This window comes from Athene noctua, chromosome 1, assembly GCF_965140245.1.
Source record: "Athene noctua chromosome 1, bAthNoc1.hap1.1, whole genome shotgun sequence".
NCBI lineage: Eukaryota > Metazoa > Chordata > Aves > Strigiformes > Strigidae > Athene > Athene noctua.
This window is the reverse complement of record NC_134037.1, coordinates 235373272-235397872: the sequence shown is the minus strand read 5'-3', so window position 1 is coordinate 235397872 and position 24601 is coordinate 235373272.

The window sequence follows — 24601 nt, the reverse complement described above, 5'->3', positions numbered from 1 at the left end:
ATATTCAAAGCTATGCACTGGTTTCACTAAATTATCTTCTAAAGGCTATTTCATTCAAATTAGATTTGTTTAACTAAGTTAACTTTATTCAGTTCAGTGCTACATTCTTGTATTCAGTCTTTTGCAAGTGTGTCCAAAGGCTCTGATGCTCTGTCGAACATGAGTCACTCAGAAATCCCAAGAAACTTTGGAAAAAGCTGAGTCTACATTTGAAATGAACATGCTAAGTAGCTTGCCAAAACATCATGGCCAGCATTAGAGAGCTGTTATACCTTAGGATTGTACAACATCTCACTGTAGGATCACAGGACAGGACCATAGGTGCCCTGAAGCCCTAAGTCCTACAGGACTCCATCAGTCCTATAAAAAAACTGTTTCCCATTCCCATGGAAAAAGCCCATTGTAGCCTCTAGCAGAAACGTTGTATATAGACATAACACTTCCACCCTCCCCAGAGATCTAGCTTTAATATTTCTTGTTTTTGCAAAGCTGTTTGCCACAGTAGCTTACTCTGCAAGTGCACCTCATCACAGTCAGTTAATTCATCATTTCTGCTGGTCTCGTTAATCTCCCTATCCCCTTCCACAGATAAACCACATTTAATGGCTGTGTTAAGGAACAAGTAGCATGCCAAGGAATATCTTGCATACTTCAGAAGGGTAATGTCTTACTAGATTTATCTGGGTGTTTAAATTCCATTTTGAAAAAGTTCTCTTGGTTACAGACCTACTGACTGTAAATTTCATAATAATTTATTTCAGAAGAGGAAAAGGAATGAAAATTTAGAATTATTACCTAGTTTTTCAGTGTTTGTCTGACAGGATAATATTTTAATTTCAATTCCTCATAAAATTATTTTCCTTGAGTGCAGCCCTGCATGTCGTCGAAGTACTTGCCCCCTAAACATTCCTCTCAGTTTCCTGGTCCCAGGCATAACCAGCCCAAGTGGAGGCCTCAGCTCACACTTGGCAGGGGCCATGTCAAATCCATCTCCCTTCCTATCTGTTGTTTGCATTAGCCCAGCAAAGAGACAATGGCTTCCCCTTCCAGGGCAAGTGTTTGATGCTGCCAACCATTCCCACATGGCCAGGGTCTGCAGTCCTGCAGCCCACACTGCATGGGCAGCAAACAGCACCAGTGTCTGGTCCTCACCAAACCCTCACTGTGTCTGCCCAACATGCCTGGACCACACAGAACACCCATTTTCCACTTCTTCCTTTATTTTTTAAAGTTGAGCCTTTGACCTTCTAGGTAGTAGTAATTTTCCAGCCAGCAAACAGGCATAAGGAGTGTGATATGTCCCTGCCACAGCCCAAAACCACAACTGAGAGCTCTGAATACCCTCTCTCATTAAACCCAACAGGACTTCAAAGCCAGGCTCAAATGCTAAGCTCTCACCGTCTCAGCTAAACTTATGCATTTGGCTCCTAATTATTTTTCAAGCAGGATGGGTTGGTGTGGCAGAAGCCAGCTGTAGGAATTGCTTGGATCTACCTGCACCTTTTCCTTAAAGCAAGCTCACCTGAAATACAGTAGGGCTTTTCACCTTGAAACTTGGGATTTATTAGGAGATCCTGTCATAGACAGGATGAGGAAATCCACAGTCAGAAGGCAAAATTATTGAAGGATTGTCCCAGAATGCGAGCTACAACTAAAACATACATTACTTACAAATATCTCTCTTTTTTTCAATTAATCTCTTTGCAGATTTATTCATTTTTAAGTGCACCAGAATGTAAGTTCTCCAGTTAAGAAACACAGTGAAGGAAACACTGAAAAATCTCAGCATAGGAAAATTTGATTTTAATATTCCATTATTAAACAAAAAATTACTTTGGACTAATATTCAGCAATGTTTATCCAGCCTCCATTATCCCCACTGCTATCTACCCCTGCCTCTCTCAGATAAGCCTATCTCAGTGCTGTGGGTCATATTGCTTCACTGACTGGTTTTCAGCTGTGGTCACTTTGCTTTTTTGAGGGGCTGTTTATTTTTTCTTCAAAGAATATTTCTCCAAGTGCCGTAAGGCTATTCTGTCTCTTGGCATTTTAGCACAGTCTTCACAAGCTCTGATCTCTTGTGTGCTTTCATTTTGTTCCTCATGGCAGGATTTAAAACCAACCTATCACATGCTTCAGACGTGACTAAATAAGCGTGTGATGTTTAAGAAACACAGTTTGATGGGAATTTTTGTTGTGGAGATGACTGTGCCATCTTCCTGTAAGACAGAAAAAAGACAGAATGAACCTTTTCTTAATTGGGCTTTTCTTCATGGCATTGCAGCATGAAATGGTGTCAATTTTTGCCATGCTTTGGAAGGCTGCCGGCTCCCTATGCTGTGCGCAGGAGAGCCAGAGCCTTCAGCAGGGTACTGCTGTGGCTACCCTAGCAAACCACCTGCAATTCACCACCTGCCATGCACCACCAGTCCCTGAAATGAGACAGAAATCATGTGGGTTTGTATTTTTTTAATCACAGAGATTCAACAGTTATGTCTCCTGTAAAACACACTAATAATCATGACCAGCCTTTATGACTGTAGTCCTTGCCATTTTCAAACAGGAATTACATACGCCTACTGCAGACCAGAGTAGTCACTACAGATCAGGGTCTGATCTAATTATCCTGCTGTGAATCTAGCATAATTCAGTCACTCACGGCAGGTACTTTGGACTTTCCCCAGTGGCACTGTGATCAAATGTGCCTCTCTGCCTGTTTTAAGAAGAGTGTTTAGAAAAAGATGCCAAAAATATCTTTTCTCTGGTACAAGCACTGGCTAAGAACACGTCCTTGGATATTAGAAACCTCTCACCATCTGGTCATTCTTATTTCAAATATTACCATCACCTCTGCAAAATTCAGCATCGGGTGTTCCAGGGGGCACAGTGAGACCCAGCACCACCATGAGCACAATGTCACTGCCTGCAGAGTATATTGGGTGACTGCCTAGCCTGGACACTGCCTGAGCCTGCACACAAGGATCCTGGCAAGACTGGAGAGAAATGCAGAGCCCACATAACCTGTACTTGTCTAGTTTCATGCAGGAAACTCCCTGTTTTAACTGAACTAGTGCTCCATGTAGGCTGATTGTCCTGCCTACAACAGTGCACTCAGGGATTTGACTGCCTGGGGAGAAAAGTGACACTTTCTTCAATGCCTTAGAAGTATGGATGGGGTATAGGGTATAGATAGCCTGAGTTGATTGGGTTTTACACTTGTTTCTCAGCTAGAATTAAAACTGTCTCAGCTGGTGTGTGGTGGAGACTCAGACCTGCCACTACAGCACACTGTGGGCATCAGCTTTGTTCACCACAACATTGAAAATTGCTGCAAACCATTCTTCCCTTGCATCCCCTGCTGATGAGCTCCAGAGACTGGCAGCAGACTTCCTAGTGTGTTCACTGCTTGAAGGTGCAACTAAGATCAAATGGGAGTTAGAGGAAGGAAAATAAAAGCTGGTATGTTTGCTTTCACATACTGTCTAGATAGCTAATTAGTTTTGGTTCTAATAAACACACTTGGGGGGATGACACCAATCAGCCAAATTAACTTGACATTTCACTGGAGACCTTCAGTGTGTTAAAATTAAAAACCCTTATCATGCAATTTTGACACCAACACTCTGTGCGTGCTTTTTACACACCACTGTTGGCTGTTTGTGAAGGAATTCAAAAGTGTCTCCATCTTTCTGAAGCCCAAGTTCCTGTAGCAGTTATGGTCCTTCATTCCCAGAGTGCTTTTCCCCATGGGATACCAGAAGTCATGATCATCTGGAATTAACCTGGGCAGTTTGCCATAATTAGACACCTAATTAGTGCTGATGTGGGAGCAGGAGCCCTTGGGGAGCATGGTGCCTCTAGGGTGCTGTCCCAGGGCAGAAAAGGTGATGTAAGCTGGGGTAAAAGGTGGCTGAGAGCCAGAAGAGCAGACACAATCTGAACACCATGAAGATGGGCAATAATGCAATAACACCAAGTAGAAGTTCCTTCAGTTATTGGGTAATAACAATTTTTGCTATAAAATGGAAGTTCCTCAGTAGTGACACACTGAGGACAACAGGAATCCGAGTGTGCTGCTAAGTCCCAGGATAAAGATGCTGTAAGGACACAAGGGAGCCTTGTGCCATTGGGGCATAACAAAGGAGTCACGAAGGTTTTCAACACTGATGTGCCCTAAAGACCTAGAGTCATGTCAGGAGAGAAGCTCTTGAGAGCAACCTTATGTAGCAGGGTTGGGCAGCCAGGAAGAAATCAGGCATATTAACAACAAACCTGTAACTAAGATGCCCAGCTGAGTAAATGAAAATAGAAGAACTCAAAACATTTAAATAAAGCAAGCGAATAAATATTGTAAATATCAAAAGAGAGGGAATTGCAGACATGAAGATAGTGAAGAGACTGACATAATGAAATATAAACAGAAATAGGTGAAGAAGCTAGATAGAGTGCCTAAATCTAATCCTTTCATAACACCGCACCATAAATGGTCTTAAAGCAAGGCTGGTCAAAATTTTCCATCAAAACTTCTCTACTGAGCAGCAAAAAGAGTACTTTTATATGACTACTCTGTCTAATTTATTTTTTTTTTTGCCCACAACAGCTGCTTTCCATGAAAATTTTCAACATTTTGTGGAAACACCAAAAAACCCAAACCTCTGTTTATGGCAACTGAACATTTTCAGAAAAAAAAAAAAAAAAAAAAAAGAACATTTTTGGTGAGCTTTAAAGAATGGCCTGTAGTTTTGAGACATGACATAATCCCTTTGTTGCCAAACAACCGAATATATTTTGGTTTGCCAATAAAAAGTCAAAATTTTCCTCTGTGTGAGGGGTGGGACATTCCAAACCAGCAGCACTTTAAATGTCAAAAGGAAAAATTCAAACTCAATTCCAGCCTTAATGGATGTCCAGGGTTGAGGTCTTTGAAAAGAAAGAGTATTGGGGGCCAGTCAAAGGGCACCAAGCAGATAAACAGCCTAATTCTGGACAGGCTGCAAAGAGAAATGGAAAGAGTCAGGAAAACCAGTGTGGTGGGTTGACCTTGGCTGGATGCCAGGTGCCCACCAAAGCTGCTCTATCACTCCCCCTCCTCAACTGGACAGGTGAGCAAAAGTATAATGAAAGACTTGTGGGTCAAGATAAGGACAGGGAGAGATCACTCAACAATTACCATCATGAGTAAAACAGACTCAATTTGGGGAAATTAGTTTCATTTATTACCAGTCAAATTAGAGAAGTGTAATGAAGAAATAAAACAAATCTTAAAACACCTTCCCCCCACCCTTCTCTTCTTCCGAGGCTTAACTTCTGATTTTCTCTGCCTTCTCCCCTCCACTAACACGGAGGGATGGGGAATGGGAGTTGTGGTCAGGTCATCACTCATTGTCTCTGCTGCTACTTCCTCCTCAGGGGAGGACTCCTCGCACTCTTCCCCTGCCCCAGTGTGGGGTCACTCCCACCAGAGACAGTCCTCCACGAACTTCTTCAACATGGGTCCCTCCCATAGGCTGCAGCTCTTCACAAACTGCTCCAGTGTGGGTCCCTCCCACGGGGTTCAGTCCTTCAGGAACAGCCTGCTCCAGCGTGGGCTTCCCACGGGGTCACAACCTCCTTCGAGTGCATCCACCTGCTCCTGTGTGGGCTCCTCCCCGGGCTGCAGGTGTAGCTCTGCTCCCCCGTTACCCTCCGTGGGCTGCAGGGGCACAGCTGCCTCACCACGGGCTGCCCCACGGCCTGCAGGGGAATCTGCTCCGGTGCCTGGAGCACCTCCTGCCCCTCCTTCTTCACTGACCCTAGTGTCTGCACAGTTGTTGCTCTCATGTTCTCACTGTTTCTGGATGCAGTTGCTGTTGTACAGGGTTTTTCCCCCTTCTTAAATACGCTATCACAGAGGAGCCGCCACCGTTGCTGATGGGCTCGGCCTTAGCCAGCAGTGGGCCTGTCCCCATGGAGCCATCTGGCATTGGCTCTACTGGACATGGAGAAAGCTTCTAGCGGCTTCTGTGAGAAGCCGCCCCTGTAGTGCCTCCATTACCAAAACCTTGCCATGCAAACCCAATAAAACCAGAAAAAAAGAAAATCATTGAAGTTATTAAGCTGGGAGACACAGTGAGAAAATTGTAGTACAGATCAGTGGTTTTGTTGTGGAAAGTGTCAAATAGTCTGGTTCTGAATGGCTGCGAAGCAGTTTGTAACTGAGCATCTAAGGACTTGCAGACTAAGTAGTGACAGTCTCGAATACTTGGCCAGTCAATGGCTCTGGCTGCCTCAATATCCTTGGTTGCGTTACAGTGATAGACAAATGAGTGGTACATTTTTTTTATTTGCCAGGGCAACCATTGTCAGGCCAGAAACGTCTCTTTAGTCTAGTGAAGTATCATTCTGTAAAATAAATACATTATTGAAAGAAGTTAAATCAAATTCTAAAATCCTAACATTTATTGCAGGAATCTTATATGGTGCTGTATATTAAAAATTGTTATTTAAGGAAACTGTTCTGTTGGACTGGAGCCAACCCTTGTGTTCTTAGTAGTAAAATATTTCATCTCATTTCACCTCTAACTTTTGATCTTGCAGCAGGTATCACCAGAAGATGGCAGGGTAAGCCAAGGCAGCTGTAAATGTCATCATGCATTAGTATAGGACCTGGAGTTAATTTAAACCTATTTATTTGTGTGATTCTCTTGCTTGCCTAGCACCTAGCAGCTTACTTTACAAATGCAATACTAGTCTGGGGTAGATTTTTCTCATGAAATTTCAGGTTTAAACATCGTGCTGCAAATGATTCCCAGCAGCTGAAGTGATAATAGAGGCCAAGTAGCCAAAACTTCTATAGGAGGTAAAAAATATTCTCTGTGGGTTCCCTACATCCCGTGAAAACTTCACCAAGCCTAAAGAGAGTTAAAATGTAACAAATCTCTCAGGTTGATGCAACCTTCTGTTAAAGCTGGAGAAGAGACTGTTGGAGCTGATGGTTTGGCATCAGAGCTATGGCGGAGCAGCAAAGGTAGGAAGAAAAAGGCTCCTGGAAAGTAAAAGACAAAAGCATTGAAGCTCTGCCTGATCATGTTAGAAGAAAGAGAGGGAAGTATCCCCCTTCAAAAGAAGAAACACGTTCACACAAGGAATTAAGGTGAATTAATCAGAGATTAATTAAAAACAGTCCAAGGCCACTCCAAAACCGGAGTTGTGGTCTTGCATCCTGGTGGTAAAGTTACACAACATGAACTCGAGGAGGTAAAATGGTAGAAGAGGCATCTGCAGAGATGACTCAGCTCAGCAGTGTGGATATCAAATATTTGGTGTCAAAACCAACGCTTCCCTCGGAGAGGGGCACAGTTGTAGTGCATTGCTTCACAAGGAGTGGTCTCAAAGCAGACCCCCTTTCGGTGTCTTCAAAGGGTTCAGTCTGACAGTGACAGAGATCCTGGCAATGTCTGGTGATAGGGACATCAACAGCAGCACATCTCCACTTGAACTGGGGAAAAATAGTGGAAGGAAAGGAAGGGAAGGAAGGGAGGGAGGTGGGAAGGGAGGAAGGGAGGGAGGGGGGAAGGGAGGGAGGAAGGAAGGAAGGAAGGAAGGAAGGAAGGAAGGAAGGAAGGAAGGAAGGAAGGAAGGAAGGAAGGAAGGAAGGAAGGAAGGAAGGAAGGAGGGAAGGAGGGAAGGAAGGAGGGAAGGAAGGAAGGAAGGAAGGAAGGAAGGAAGGAAGGAAGGAAGGAAGGAAGGAAGGAAGGAAGGAAGGAAGGAAGGAAGGAAGATCTGAAAAGAATATTTAAAAGTGGGCGAAAGCAACCAGCCTCCTCACCACAGACAGTATAGGAGAGACCCTATGACTCACAGGACAGGAAGAGTCTGGTTTCTGGAGCAAGACAGGTAAAAGAAAAGGAAAGTCTAATCTTCAGCCTGTTCCTCTTTCAAAATCCTTTCCAAAAGGAGGCATGATGGTCATTGAAGGATGTGATTCCATGAGGGTAGGTGTTCCAGATAAGGATGAGGCAAGTTTTACTTGGACTCTGTAAGAGCTTGTCATTGCCTTTCTCTTCAGACTCAGCAGAGATGTGAATTACCTGTTCTACCTGTTAAAAGCCAAAGATTAATAATTTTTTTTTTTTTTTTAAAAAAAAGCAAAATTACAGCCACTTATGCCAGCAGATGAACATTCAGAATAAGCAGACATGAAGGGTGAAGAGGAAAGCATGGGGAGACACACATGCATCAGTCCAGGGCTAATGGTAAGACTATGCAATTCCTGAATTTCCTCTGGGACCAGTTGCATTTGATTTACTTTAAATAAGCTTTTCTTATTTCAGAATAGTTACTCCTGGTTCCCATCCTTGTGTCTAAAGTATTACAGCCTTTTCATTAAGACTGTGCTCAAATTCCACTCTCTTCAGTGAAATCCATGTCAGGACAGAGTGCTGGCTACAGGTTAACTTCAACCTCACAAAATAAACAGAGCTCATTTTATTCCCAGTGTAGGGTGAGGAAAACATATAGTCCCTTCTGTTGCTTAAAAACTAAAAGATATTAATGTAAACTGTGAATTATAAAATCTTGATTTTAAAGTTAATTAATTCTCCTTTACTAGCTTGCATTTTTAGGCATTTTTACTTAAAGAGCGGGATAAATTTAAAAGCCTAATTCTGAACTCATTAAGGCCAGTATAAATAAGAAGTAACTGCTCATACTAATGGAAATACACTAGTGTATAAATTAGCAAGACCAGATTTAGTTTCACTTAAACTGTTTTTTGATATACTATGTATAGTTCCACTCCTTCCTTACAGTTACATCGCAAGGGGTGTTGCTGTGCATTGGACACTTGCACAATAAGTAAGACTATTAAATAAACAGGGATACAACAAAAATATGAAGTTTCAGAATATTCAGGAAGTCATCGTTTCCTGGAGCTGAATAAACATTTTAGAAAAAACTCACCCAGCAGGAAATGGAGCTATCTGAAGTGGCCAGTAGGTTCAGAGGATGTGGAAAGGGGTTTGTTCAGAGGCGTTAAATAAACATAGTAAAATGCCTTGGGAAATAGTTCCCTTTATTTGCTTTCTTGGCTAACAATGTTCATTTCACGTTCAGCCTTCAGCACAAGAGACACAAACAGGCCCCATGCAAGATTACCAAGCTGAGTGCAAACTGATACACAGTCTTCCTGGTTCTGCAGGCATCCTGAAATGACAGCTAAGGGAGATCACGCTGCCCCGCTCAACTCCTAAGCATGTTACCTCTACATATGAAGAATTTGGCAAGTTAAATATTATCAAATTAACCATTTCACTGCCCTCAAACTTAACAGGTCCACTTATCCCTTGGCCAAGCACCAACTGACCTCCAAGTAACAAGAAACGATACAACTATATGTTGACAAAAAAGCCTGTGGCACATCAAAACCTGCTAAATGGGAGATGACATCAAACCTAAAGTCTAAACATCAAAAGTGACACAAAGGAGGAGAATGTGAAACATTATATTTATGCTTGGATCTTTACAGTCTTCCATCTTAATACATCTGTGAAACTGCCACAGCATTTCATGAATGCTATACTGGAATATCACAGAATAGGAGGACCATGATGCAGTTTTCCTCTCTAGCTGAGCCACAGAAACAGTCTTTTCAGTCAAGGCCCTTGAGTCAGAGTCAGATGTGGCACAGTGAGCACAGACTATAAAGTTTCATTGTTTTTTCTCCCCCTATTCTCTCTCCTTGCTTTAAATTGTGCTGAGCTTTCATTCCCCCCATAGAAAGAAATGGATGGTCTTGAACTCTTTTTGTGGCCTTTACCTGGACACCATAAGCAAATTTTTCTATGGTTTCTATGTGGGTGTCATTCCTATACCCCAATAAAATCCATAGGTTAAATGGAATTAGACAGTTAATATGTATAAGGATGTCAGGCTGGGCAGAAAACATGTATTCGCAACTTTATGTGCCTAAACAGCTTAGTAAGTTTATCCTCATTTTCCATAAGCCTCAGTTGCTGATGTGTAAGGTTGAGGCTGTAATCCCTTTATGCCTGTGAGGGCTTCTGGGACAAGAGCTGTCTTTTATTGCCCAGCTACACAACAATTGGCACCACAAGTCCCTAGCATCATTTGTTAATAAAATATTAACAGCAGCAATGCCACCTAGACCTGTATCTCACAGCATGTTTGAGGACTGAGAGAGCTGTCCTTTCAAGGGATATGCTCCATTACTTGAATTGTCATTTATGGAGCTTCCAGAGAAGGGATGAAAGTGTGGACATGGGGAGAAAAACAGAAGGCTCCTGAGAAACAAAGAGGGGCGGAGAAAATGGAGGAGGCAGTGAAGAAGCGCAGTGAAGGAAGAGCTAATGGGTGAAGAAAAAATGAGGAGAGAGATTACAGCAAAAGAAGCCAGAAAGGATACATTAGGGACTTTGAGAAGAAGCAGAAGTAAGATTTAGAGGGGTAAGAGAGGGTAGACCGAGAAGAGAGCAAGGGGGAAAAATTTCCACCAGGTCTGACAACAGAGCTCTGATGAGGCTTCACACACTTCAAACAAGAAATATGGGCCGCTCCCCAGTGAAACTGGGCTTCCACTGCCAGCAAAATTGTTTCCACAGCTGAGACTCCAGTGCCAGCGAATGTCTGCAATCGGCCCATCCAGGTGCTCTGTGATACAGGCAGCACCAGACTCAACCCATCAAAGCAATGGGAATAAATCTGAGGGCCAGGAATGAGTACTTGGGCCCCTGCTTGGCTGCTGCTGTGCAGAAACGAGAACATAAGTATCCAAAAAAAGACACATTTAAGGTATAACTCAACAAAAATAAGAAACAGACCTTTTGACAGCAGACATGCTAACAAATCAAGTTCAGAGAATAAGAACCAGCCATGCTGCAGGAGGGACAAGGACTCTAAAAGCTGCTGGAAGAGTCTGATATGCCAATTTGCAGAGATTCCGTCTATTTAAATTTTTAAATTGGACTTACGCTGGTAAACTGTCCCATCTGAGCTTTTTATTAATATCGTACGAGCTACAGCTTGCAGAGATTCAAAGTCTCTCCAGTTTTCCTGACTGTTTAGTTAGCCTCTGTCATCCCTGTGAACAACAGCGTGACTTCTCCGGCTGGGCCCTGAGCTTGGCAGGCAAGTTCGCTGTCATCAGCGGCCACTACACCACCACTGAGCTGTGACAGCACTTCCCGGGTGCTCAGTGGAGCTGAGAGCAGGGTGCTGAGCACTGCTTGTTCCACAAGTGGTTGCACTGGCCTTTGGAGGATTATTAGAGCAGTGAAAACAGGGGTATGACAATCTGGTTGGATGGGAAAGAAGAAGATATTACCATCCAGAGTTATTTTTTCAAGCATAGCTCCAACACATTGAGTGCATTATATATAGCAAGGGTAGTGAGATTTTCTATAAACAAAACAATAACCCAAATCCTATTGAACATCTCCCCATGAATCTGTACCAGCAAACAATAAGAACAGGCTGGAAGGTGCCTTTTGGGGCACCACATTTAACTTACCACTGTTGCAAGCAACCACGACATAAAATCTGTTTCATAACCACTAATTCACTTATGTTTACTAGGGCGTCAGACTGTTATCTTACAACTATGTCAAATATTCATCTTTTTATCACTGCCACACAGAGGGTTTTGTGATAGAATCCAGTTCTTGGACTGGAGAGGGAACAACATGGCTGCTCATGCGTCAGCTTGTCTTGGACTCTGTCTGGTCTTTGTTTGCACAGGACTTAAATGTTCACGACATATATTTAAACTCACAATCAAATCCTGATATAATTTAAAATTATGGGAGTATTCCACCCTAACAAAACCGAACCAAAGCCTTGCTCTGCTGGATGGAGATCATTTTCAAGATAACCACCCACTTTCCTGGGAGGCTTTCAGCAATCAACAGCTGAATGACTCTGAGCTAATGTAACCAGGCTCCCATACAGCGCTCGGCATGTGACCAGCAAGATCCCTGCCCTCGTGTTACAAGGGGCTAGACTGGGATGTGCAGAAGCTCCCCTTGTCAGGAGATGGTGTTTTCCCAAGGGCCCCCCAGCACTGGGCTGAGCTTCACTTCAGCTGTGAGGGAAGAATCTCAGGAAACTGTTTTTGCCAGTTGCTCTGCCTTGAATTTACCAGCATTGCAAACTCTCCCAGGAAAATACCCTCCTGTGGCAAAGCTGAAAGTCTGTGGCATCACCCAGAAGAGGTTAATTTAAGCAAACAGCTGGGGAGTTTTAGAGGAGCACCGGGAGAGCTGAGTCTCTGAGCAACCTCACCTTGTATTTTTTCTGCCCACCCCTCTAAAACTGGATTGTGAACTCCTCCAGGTAGGAGCCAAAAGAGTTCAGTCAACTGCCTAGCATGCCGGAGGGCAGCGTGAATCGAACATGAGTAACTAAATGCCCTTTGCCCGCTTTTGAATATTCCCAAACACACCATACAAAGTCAGACAAGATACCTACTTGACACTTATTTCGCAGCTCTGTGATTTCAGGCTCCCTTAGCCGCTGGTCTTTCTGCACTCGCAGCCCATTGGTACTGATAGCAGACCCCTCCCCTGGGTGAGGCAGAGCAAAAACGGTGACCCATTCCTCCCATCCAAATGATGAGGTGAGAAATATGTATCTTTGAAAGCCTAAATCACAGGCAACACAAAAGGCAGCAACCTGTGTCCCCGGGAAGCTCAAATCCCCTGTAAAGGCAAGAAAGGAAGAAAGGCAAATCTATCATGAACTCTCAAATTAATTATATGCATCCGGGAAAGAAGACAGCGTATTTCTTTTGGTAAATCATTAGTCACCAAAAAAACCCCTAACTATTTCAGGTTGGCTGATGACTTTCTGAAGTTTGACCAAATTCAATAAACAGTTTTCGCCAAAAAAAATTAAGACTGGGGTTGTTTAACTGTCAGAAACAGTTTGTTTAGACACTTTCTGAACATAAGCCCTTCATATTTTTTAAATATTTAACTTTCTGTATACTTACAACAAAAGTCATGTAAATAAAGGTACGTTGGTGGTAGCTAACCTTCCATCCAATAGCACAGTATTAATGCCCTCAGCCGAAAAATGAAAGATGCAGGTTTGATTTCTTCCTCTGGCTTGAGGAGCTGCACCCACGTCCGAGAAAACTGTTCTGGCCATCAATCAGTGGTGGCATGTTTCTGCTCTCATGGGTCCTTGTGGATGGTGCCACAGTTTCTGCAAGCTAAGTATCCTTTCTGATTAAAAGACCTGACTTGAACTGAAGTCTTCTACCCCTTTGGAGGACAGTAGCCACTTAACCAGTTGTTGGTCCCTCTCAGTTTTTCCCAGTACTCTGCCAGCCCCTGCCAAGGTATGAGGCTGAGGATGGTCCAAGGAGAGCACTGCCAGGAGGTGAGGATGACCAATGCAGAGGAAGGAATCCCAAGCAGGGTACGCAGCTGGTAGAGCTGCCTGCATCAGCACACCCCATATTCCCTCGCAACCTGGGCAGAGCAATAGCCAGCAGTTCCTTCTGAGTCAAAGAGACGTCGAAGCTGCTGCCAGCTTTATGAATCTAGCATTTAATTTTCTGGATTTTACCTCAGAGCTCCAAGAGGAAAACTTTCTGTGACTTTTTACCCCAAAGTTTTGTTTTGTTTTTTTTAACTTCTTTTCACTTTGGCAAGGAAAAAATGCTGATGTTGGGAGAATAGAACATGGTCTGCATTTCAATTATTCATTTCAATTAATTTTCAGATCACCCAACAAACATATTACTTGCTTATTTACACAATCCAGCCTCAGTTCTCTCATTTCTCCCATTTCCATTTTATTTAAATGCTGTCGGGGTGGGACAGGCTCGTTGTTTCCAAATTATCATCTCTCTGGCACCTTCTACCTAGATGGGTCTGTGTCAGGGACCACATCACTGAATTGCAGTCATCGGGATTCCTGAGAGAACCAGCTGTCTTTTCACTCTGGATAAAGCAGCAAGGAGGACTAACTGGTCCCCCCCATCCCTGGAAAAAAATTGAAAACTTAACCTCACTAACCTCTAGCTTCCAAATTCATTTCATACATCACTGTCTGCATTTTTAGTAGATACAGTAGAAAATAAAGAATCCATTTGTTTGGCATAAAAAGATTAAGAACCCGACATAATTTTCCAATTTTACATTTTGTAACATACTTCATTGTATAGCTGGGGGAGAAATCAGCTGAATTTCCCTCATGCCTGACCATATGATCAGGAGACAGCTACTGTGGGTACAAATCTGCAAGGGAACGCTTTTGAAGTCAGAAGTCAAAAAGACTTTTGGGGGTTTAAATGCCTTTTTAATGTGGTCTCTTTTCTGTGTGGAGTGCAGTCCACACTTAAAGGGCTTTCTATGTGCCTGTGAGAAATGTGTTTCTTGAAACTCATTTTTCATCTCTGCCCTACAAAATCTGTGTAAAAGCTCAGACCACTCAGTAGATCCTCACATGCTTCAAAGGATGTTCATCTTAACCATGGTCCTGTGAGGTCCCAAAACCAACAGTAGTTTAGTCTGGATCAGATAATGCAGGTCACAGTCTAAAGGCTGAATGTAAATATCTATTATAAAGGTAACAAAGACTTCTTTTTCTCCTCGTTCCCTTCAAAGCCAAGGACATCTACTTTGCACTATACTGATTTTGTTTTACTCAGTGTAACTTCATTATATCTTGATTTTGGGGCCATCATTCTGTGAGAGTGCTGCATGCCCCAGGCAGCGCTCAGGCAGGACCAGGTCCCCATGTCCCTTCAACCACAGACAGCAGTCCTCAGGAGCAGGGAAGGAAGTGCTCTGGTCTAAAAAAGTGCCTTCTCAGGGAGTGACCAGCAGGCATTGCCACAGAAAGGGCAGAGAGGTGCCTAACAGGGTAATGTTTGCTGTTGTTGCTGGCCATGACACATCTTATAGGAGCTGGCCTCAGGCGCACAGCATCTTTGAGTAAGGCTTTGTCTTTCCTCCTACTACAGCACCATGGTAGGGAGATGGCTGCCTTGTGCCAAAATAACCACCAGCAATGTACATGCATGCTCTGCTGGGCACCATCAGTGAGCGCCATCGTAGTAATGGAAATCAAGTGTCTGCATGCCCTTTCTTTAAGCTTTGAGTGACAGGGGAAAGTGTGTGGGTCTGGAATCACCTATTTCTTCCCCTTCCTCGGTGATTTTCCTTCCCTGTATAACATCTCAGGTTGCTGTGTACCCACAGGCTACAAAGGAAAAAAAAAGAAGAAAGTGGAAAAAAAAAGTACAAAATCCAAACAGTTTCTGGAACAAATTTCGGTTTTCATAGCCCTGTCACCCGGTCTGAGTGCAACAGTCAAAGTAATTATGCAACCATTTTAAAATATCACAGTGACATATGAGGTAATGCCACTTTCTGCACAGGCTCCTTTGGGAGCTGCCAGGCTGAGCCCTGCTGTCAGCAGTGTGTTAGGAACAAGCTCTCATCCGCCTTCATTTTCACAGGGGAACAGGAGTTTCCAGAGCCCAGATGGGATGTCATGACAGAGAAACATCCCTCTGATGTGAAAGTCCCCTTCATTTCTGGATGATCCTTTAACAAAAAGAGAGATTGCTACAATTCTGATCTGGGAAGATAAAATGTTTGTTATCTGACTGGTTCATGGATCAAGTCCTTCAAACTAGCTGAGATCTGCTGTGAGAGTGTGCTTGGCTATAGGGAAGCATGGAATAAAGCTAGAGCTGAAATGTTTTTATAACCTGATTGCTAATCCCTTTCAATAGATTTTGTCTAAAGTCACCTAGAGTCTTTGAGAAAGCAAATGACATGTCTTCTTTTACTAGACCTAATAGTTGTTATTTTAGCATTTCTTTCATAGCGAGTACATAAAAGAAGCAAAGCCTGACTAATTCCACAATCTTCTTTTAGACTCCAGTTACAAAACCACACAACACAGTAAGCTCATCATGTTCCCCTGGACTAGAGAGGAATGAGAAACTGTCCATCTCCCCTTCTCGCAGTGGGGTGGGAGTCCATCACCCACATCACTTCTGTCTTTATTGCTGGCTATTTCTTCAAATGTGGCCTAGACTTAAAGCTTACATGAAGTGCTGAGGAATAGCCATGCTTGGGGCATGGGTCAGCAGACTTAGCATGAACATTGGTCCTTGCTCTACCCAGTCTGCTTCAGTGAACAAGATCTTTGTTCTGTGTAAAGGTTCCAGACATATTTAGGCTCTCATAAAGAACTCCAAAACTCAGACTGTGCCTACACCTGAGCATATGCTTTCATGCAAACAGAGAAGGCTGGATGTGGTATTTAGGAAAGTCTCCTGATTAATAGACAACATTGACATGCCTGGGGACATTGAAGACCCATGAAGTTCCCATTCTCCCAAGGAAACAGGATATTTTTATTTTGGAGAGGACAGAGTCGATTATTTACACAATGATATGTGATTCCTCTGACCAAATGTCTCCACAGAGAAGAGATGTCTTCAGGCAGAACCGTTTCTTTGGGTCTGCAGTAAGAGAAAAAAGTATTTTTTGAAACAAGTCAAGGAGAGGATCCAGACAACTGAAAGACAGTCAGTCTTCCCTCAGTTCTTGGGAAAATTATGGGGCAAGTCTTCATGCAGGTCATTTCAATGCACATGAAAGGAAAGACAACAAATGCAAACAACTATCATGGAGTAACAAATGGCAAACTCATCAATAGCCTGGATAATGGGATGTAATGAGCACTCAGCAATTCTCCTGATGACACCAAACTGGGAGGAGTGGCTGATACACTGGTTGTCACCTAGGGACCCAGAGTAGCTGGAGTAATGGGTCAGAAGGAACTTCCTGAAATGCAACAAAGACGAATGTAAAGTCCTGTACATGGGGAGGGCTAACACCCTCTGTCAGTCCAGACTGGGGGCCAACCAGCTAGGGAGCAGCTCTGCAGATAAGGACCCTGTTGAACCCGACGTCACACTGTGACCTTGTGGGAATGGAGGCTAAGCACATACTGAGCTGTATTAGCAGAAGCATAGACAGCAGCTTGAGTAAAGTGATCATTCCTCTTTATTCAGAACTTGTGAAGATACATCTGGAATGGTACGTCCTCTCTTGGGCCCTGAGCAGAATTAAGGAAAAAGTTTTACAATGATAGTGGTTGAATTTGCCCACAGAAAATGTGGCATCTCCACCCTGGAGATACTCAAAATGCAACTAGACAAGATTCTGAACAACATGATCTAACTTCAAAGCTAGCCCTGCTTTGAGCTGAAGGCTGGACTATAGGACTGCTGGAGGTCCCCTCCAGCCTGAATTTTTCCATAATTCTATGATTTATGATAGCTCTTAGCAAATTTTGTGCCATTATGTTGTTGAAAAAATGGCCTATACTTTCGTAAGGGGAACGTTTCAAGTAGTATCAGTACTTCTTATTAAAACTTTGGCAACTGTATATGACAATATTTTTAAAATGTATTTTAACATCATTCTTTTCATTATTTTCCATACTTTCAGGAGGAAAATAGTTTATTAGTAAACATGAATTTTCTAAAGTGATTTCATAAAAATGCTGGCAAAAATCTGTGGAAATACATTGTAAAATAAGCAGAAAAAGTATCAATTTCAGATCACAAGGAATGGAAAGATCTTCAGAATGTCAAAAATAGTGAAATAATTTAACTAGCTCTGTAATTTCTATATATATGCATTACCTGCTGGGTAGAAACCATGAAGACATTTTCCATTTGAATTAAGCGAATTCAATCCCATAATTTCCATTCTTTGGTGCTCATTTTCCTTAAATTATCTCCTGGAAGAGTTTCTTGGCAAAGATGTTCCCTGGAACAATTCACTTTAAATAAATGTTGCACACATTGCAGAAAAAGCAAATTTCACTTTCATAATTGCCCCACATTCTCACTACAAACTGTAGCATGGGAACAGTAATACTACATATAAACTACAGGCAAGTCTGGACACATGAGTTTCCAGTAGCAAATATTTCTGATTATTTTCTCACAAACATTCAGGCAGATGAAGCTGGCCTTTCATTCTTTGTTTATGCTTAGCTATGCCTGCAGCACAATGACAACAGTTCCTTCTTGTGATGTTCCTATCAGTGCTGCCAAAAAAGCAACTGGTTTGTATCAAAAAACATTGGTTTTATGGGAGCACCTGGGAATTTAGACTCCTATCTTCCTGAGAAACCAAGAGAGGTCTGGAATATTAGAGGTGGCACAGTCTGCTCCATTTCCACCTTTATTACTTTGGGGGCCTGCATGAAGTGTTGTTAAGACCTAGAGCAACCTAACTTATCTCTAAATTGTCCTGATTTTAGGAGAGAGTTGGACTAGATGATCCTTGTAATCTGAATTACTCTGTATGATTGCATCCTATCACAGAATCACAGAATCATCTAGGTTGGAAAAGACTTTGAAGATCATCCAGTCCAACCATTAACCTATCACTGACAGTTCCCAACTATACCATATCCCTCAGCGCTATGTCAACCTGACACGTAAACACCTCCAGGGATGGGGACTCCACCACCGCCCTGGGCAGCCCATTCCAATGCCCAGCAACCCCTTCTGGAAAGAAATGCTTCCTAATATCCAGTCTAAACCTTCCCTGGAGCAATTTGAGGCCATTCCCTCTTGTCCTATCGCTTATTACTTGGTTAAAGAGGCTCATCCCCAGCTCTCTCAACCTCCTTTCAGGGAGCTGTAGAGGGCGATGAGGTCTCCCCTCAGCCTCCTCTTCTCCAGACTAAACACCCCCAGTTCCCTCAGCCGCTCCTCGTACGACCTGTGCTCCAGACCCTGCACCAGCTCCGTTGCCCTTCTCTGGACACGCTCGAGTCATTCAATGTCCTTTTTGTAGTGAGGGGCCCAAAACTGAACACAGGAATCGAGGGGCGGCCTCACCAGTGCCGAGTACAGGGGTCAGATCCCTTCCCTGTCCCTGCTGGCCACGTTATTGCTGACACAAGCCAGGATGCCATTGGCTTTCTTGGCCACCTGGGCACACTGCTGGCTCCTGTTCAGCTGGCTAAATATCATCATGATATGATGAATATACTTGGATTTTTCTCTAGAAAGCTCCAGACTTTGGGCTGAAGTAATGTCCAAGGTATGACTGAGTGCTCATGAAGAAAATGGTTGGAGAATCTCATCTTGAGAGTAACCTCTGACCAACAGTGACCTGAGAGTAGAAACATACCCTCAAGATAGTTAATAATGAACAGATTCACATCAATTACACCAAAATCATTGCTTATCTGTCTGGCCAGTATTGTGTCACTGCCCTTCCATTTTGTCCTTGATTGTCTGCATCTAAACTTTATCTGTGGTCTTGTAGTTCATAAAAGACTGTTCTTTCTTATTCTATGTACTAAAATATTTTTAATTATGAGTATTAACAGTATTAACAAAAATGTCACTAACAATATCATGTCAACATCAAGTAATTCTTTCCATAGATAATAATATAAGGAAAAGAATGGAAATCCTTTCTACTGAATTAATTTAAATCAAATGGAAATACATACATAGAAGATACAGATTATATGACAAAATACACATATAATAAAATTGGATTTAGATCTTTGTTCATGCAAGCAAAATGGCACTACTACTGTCAGGCTCCTTCTTCATGAATATCAGCATTTTGATCTTTTTTTCCCCTAAAAATATCGTATTTGTATTATAACCCAGCGTTTCTCCCTAACTCAATGTACAATTTTTATTCTATTTTTCCAAACGTTCATAGCACATACCAGGCTGCATTAATAAAATTTGGATTTTTCCTGGATTATTAACAAAGTCAGGAAATAATGTGTGTTTTAGAAACAATCTTTGCAACACCTAAAAGCATCCCAAATTGCTGTTTTGTGATCATTTTGGCCAGGTTTCATGTTATGTGAAATGTTTAGAAACAATTCAATTTAATTTTTCAGGTAAAACTTTATTAGACCAAGAGAAATGCTGTTCTAAAATATAAATGCTCATCTTCCACTTTAATAATACGATGAAGTCAATATGGTTATGTTTCCTTTCTCCAGCTGAGTCTCTGACCTTCAATATAACATTTACCTCATTTTCTTCATCCATTAATTACTCTAGACTATAAAAATGGTTTGTCTGGCAACATCTAGTCTTGACAAATCAGTGCTTGTTATTGATCATAGTTTTATTGTCTTCTAGATATTCAAAGATTATTTCCTTATCCAATGTTGACTTTTGGATTAAAGTACTTTTTAAAATGGTAATTACTAAGAATATTCCTTTTTTTGAGGATTACTAGTGTGCTTCTGTTCTTGTTCCAGTCATTTCCCAGTGCTCTCATCTTTTAAAAAGTAACTGCCCATGGTTTGGTAAGCCTTTTAGCTGGCTAAGACATAGTTCATATTTCCTAACTGTTTTGTCTTTACCCTTAAGTAACCATATGATGGAATTCTGCAAAATTAGCCACATATTTATTTTGTAGAGAAACATTTTATAAAGGTATTCATTGTCTTGGTCTCAAATTGTCACTATGTGTGTATTCTCAATTCATAATGGATTTTTTCCTAGGTTTTCTGTCTTGCATCTCCATCGAAAGTCAAGGATAAAGATTTTATTTAATTCACTGATGTAGAAGATAACTGTTTCTCTTCAAAAAGAAAAAAAAATAGCTTTAATTCTCTTTAACCTCAGTGACTAATTCAGACCATACACACAAGTTCATCCAGTTTACACTTATTCCTCACCAATAACAAGCTGTTACTGAATATAACAGTTTCTGAGTAGTCTTGGCTAGGTTTCCTTGCCCTCCACCCCTTCCGTATATTTTATTATCATCACTGTCCCATTATGATTTGAAGTCACAATCAATAGAATAATTTCTGTTGAGGCTACATGTGCTCTTCACAGTTTCTATTTTGAGGACAGCTACAATCGGCTGTACTTTAATTCCCTTCCACTGATCACAGAGTCACAGAATCATTGAGGTTGGAAGGGGCCACTGGAGGTCATCTGCCCTCCCTGCTCAAGAAGGGCTACCTACTGCAGGCTGTCCTGGACCATGTCTAGCGAGCTTTTTAATACCTCCAAAGATGGAGACTCCACAACCTCCCTGGGCAACCTTTTCCAGGTCTTGGTCACCCTCACAGTAAAAAAGTGTTCCCTGGTGTTCAGAGGGAACCTCTGGTGTTTCAGTTTGGGCCCATTGTCTCTGGTCTGGCCACTAGGCATCACTGAAAAGAGCCTGGCTCCCTTCTCCTTGCCCTTCAGGTGTTTATACACATTGATGAGATCTCCACTGAGCCTTCTCTTCTCTAGCCTGAACAGTCCCAGTTCTCTCAGCTTTTCCTCATAGGAGAGGCACTCTGGTCTCTTAATGACTTCATGACTCTTTGTTGGACTCTCTCCACTATGTCCATGTCTCTCTTGTGCTGAGGAGCCCACAAATGGACACAGCACTCGGTGTAGCCTCACCAGTTCTGAGCAGAGGGGAAGGATCACCTTCCTTGACCTGCTGTCAATACTTTGTCTAATGCAGTCCATGATCCCACTCACCACCTTTCCCTCAAGGGCACATTGTTGGCTAATGGTCAACTTGTTGTCCACCAGGACCTCCAGGTGCTTTTCTGTCAAGCTGCTTTCCAGCTGGGTGGCCCCTAGTATATACTGGTGCCTAGGATTGTTGCTCCCCAGGTGCATGACTTTGCACTTTGCCCTTCATCTTGTTGAACTTTGTGAGATTCCTGTCAACCCATTTCTTCAGCCATTTCTCCGTTAGTTTTAATGCCTCAGTCCTACACCTGCTAATGCTGGTAGGATTTTCCCTATTCACATCAAAGAGGCCATGGGTAGGTTTTTAGTTTCTTAATCAAACTTTCCAGAAACCAGTTATCTCTGTGCTCTTACAATGAGTATATCTTCTCCTTGTTCTAATAAATCAGAGCAGCTTTTGGTTGCCATCTTCCCCATTGTTCTCAAATCAGCACTGAGTAACACCACAAATTCCATTAGAGTCAACAGAAAAACTCCCCATTGATTTCCATCTGTGAAAGCTTGACCAGAACCCTTCTGGGTAGTACGGCAACAGGTTGGCCTGAACAAAAAATATCTGTTAGGTTTTCTTAGATGGATTAGAAATTATCTTTCATTTAATGTAGGAGAATATCTAGATGAATTTTTAAAGCAATGTTTTCCTCTACTGTCCAAGCAAAATAAAGGTGGTTGCTGCTCTCATGTGTTTACCAGATTTAAGTTACTCACCTCTCCAAAGTCCATTAAGAAATGATATATTTTTATTTATTATTTTGCCAGACAGCAAGAATGCAAGCTTTCTTGTGCTACTCCATCAATTACTTCATGGCTAAAGCAGAAAGGTTGCTGCCTTCAGGGGCCAAAGAATTATTAACTCTGCACAGTTACTATAGCTAACAAAATCCTTGGCTTATTTAACAGGAAGAAGGGTATCTGCTAACACAGAGGTAACAGTTTTTGAAAAACTGTCTGTGAAGAAATGACTCACATTTTGGGCAGCCCCCAAAAATCATATTTAAGGTGAAGGACACTTCAATTTGAAGAATGTAGCCAGTGTGATCTAACAGCATCAGTGTCTTCAGTAGCAGTGTTGGGAAGTCTTAGGTTTCCTGATAACTTTGGGAGAAATATGGAAAGTAAATCTTCAGTGAGCACGCTGATATAATCACAAATAGCTCAGACATAATCTTGGGTAGTTGCTATGAACACCAGCATCACTTCATTCCAGGAAAGGGACCACCACCCAGACCTTCCATGCTATCTTAGAGACAACACATCTTGAATTCAACCACTTCTTTCTCTCTCTCATCCAAACTCCTCCTCCAAGAGTTTTCACTGAATAGCTTTCTTAAGGTGAATTAAGTTAATCCCTTACAGGTCGCAGCGAAGCACAGGTTGTGCTAAATTGGCCAGGCCAAACAGAAGCCAGTAGTAACTCCCAACTTCTGGACTTCCTTGCCCTGGATGCTTTGAACTGTGAAAACTCCTTTTCAGTGAAAAAGAATCCCCCAAAATGTGAGCAGTGGAGGGAGTGAAATGTTCCCATTCATAACTGGAATGAAGGACCATACAACATAACTAAAGGTGTCAGAATGACGACTCACTTAGGTACATATTTCTTATCATGCTGGAAGTTTTTCTTTAATTGACTAATTGCACAATCTAAATAAGATTTGTCTGCTTGTACTATTATTTAAGGGTTCTGCTGTTTGAAAACCTACCTTTGTGGATACAGACATCAGGTTAATACAGAGGTTTCCTAATTTGGTACTAGTTTGCTGTATTTGTCTGCTGGCACATGTGCTGAAATAGTCTTAAATAACCATTAGTGAACTACTAGGGCACTGCCTTCAGCTTACTTCCCCCATGGATATGTCTTATTGGTTCAATTACTATAGTATTTTCCATGAGGACCCTATCAGAAACTGAAAGAAAAGGCTGTGCAGCTACAAGCAGGAAGGTTGAGCAATATGACAAAACTTCTTTCACTGGCATGACTGACCCATGGACTGCATACATTCTCAGAAGATAATAAACACAAAGATGAAAGAAGAGATTACAAACTGCAATATTTTTCTTATTAGCACAGCAAGGAACCCACTGATGAGAACAGTCCTCAAAAGCTGCATGAACAATGAGGAATGAAAACCAGCATTTAAATACAGTATTGGAAAAATATGGGAATGAAGTCACTTAGGGGCAAAGATCATTAATAGCGAAATCAAGGACAATTTTCACATAGATTTTTTCCAAGATGGCAGCTGCTCTTAGAAGCTGATCCAAAGCCTACTGAATTCAATGGAAAGATTTAACTTTAATGGACTTGGGATCATTTTAGCTTTTGGCTGAGAGAGTCACATTACTCCAAGTTAAAAGAGAGAAGACTTGGCAAATGATAACTGAAGCTACAGCACATTTAGGGTCAAAAGACCTTAATTGCTGGACCAATTCATTCCTGGTGTGATTCCACCATACCCAGAGGATTTGCAGATTCAGTTTCTTACTGACTGATGATGCCATTTGCAATTTCCAATGAGTTCAGTGTGTAAGTCAGGGTAGAATTTGACCCAGTGGATGCAACTGTACTGTAAAGTTTAGTTAATTTGAATACAATAGTCCTATTGGTTTAAATAACTGCAGAAGTTTTTCTTAACACATTAAAAGGCTATATTTTATGACTATAACCTCACAGCTATGAAATATAGCTCTCCAATGATATAACTATAAGATATAACTTTCTTCCCAACAGCTGCTGGTGGGAATTTCACTGTTTCTGTAATACGTATTATATGCATACATACCATACATGGAGGGAAAGAGAGAGCAATAGGAAATACAATGAGCTGACTCAAGATGTGTTATTTATTTGCACACATTATTAATGATCTCATAGCTCAGAAGTGGTGGAGGGAACCTGAGCCACTTGTGAATTATGAAAGGTCATCAATAACTCATAGCATTATATGACACATCCATTCAGGTCATCCAGACTTACTCCATGCTTGGATCTGTTTATCTAACACCAGTTTTAGTTTAGTCTGTACTGTGTGTTGATTTCATAGTACATCATGTAGCAATGAGACCTCTTGGCTGCACTCCCATGTAAGA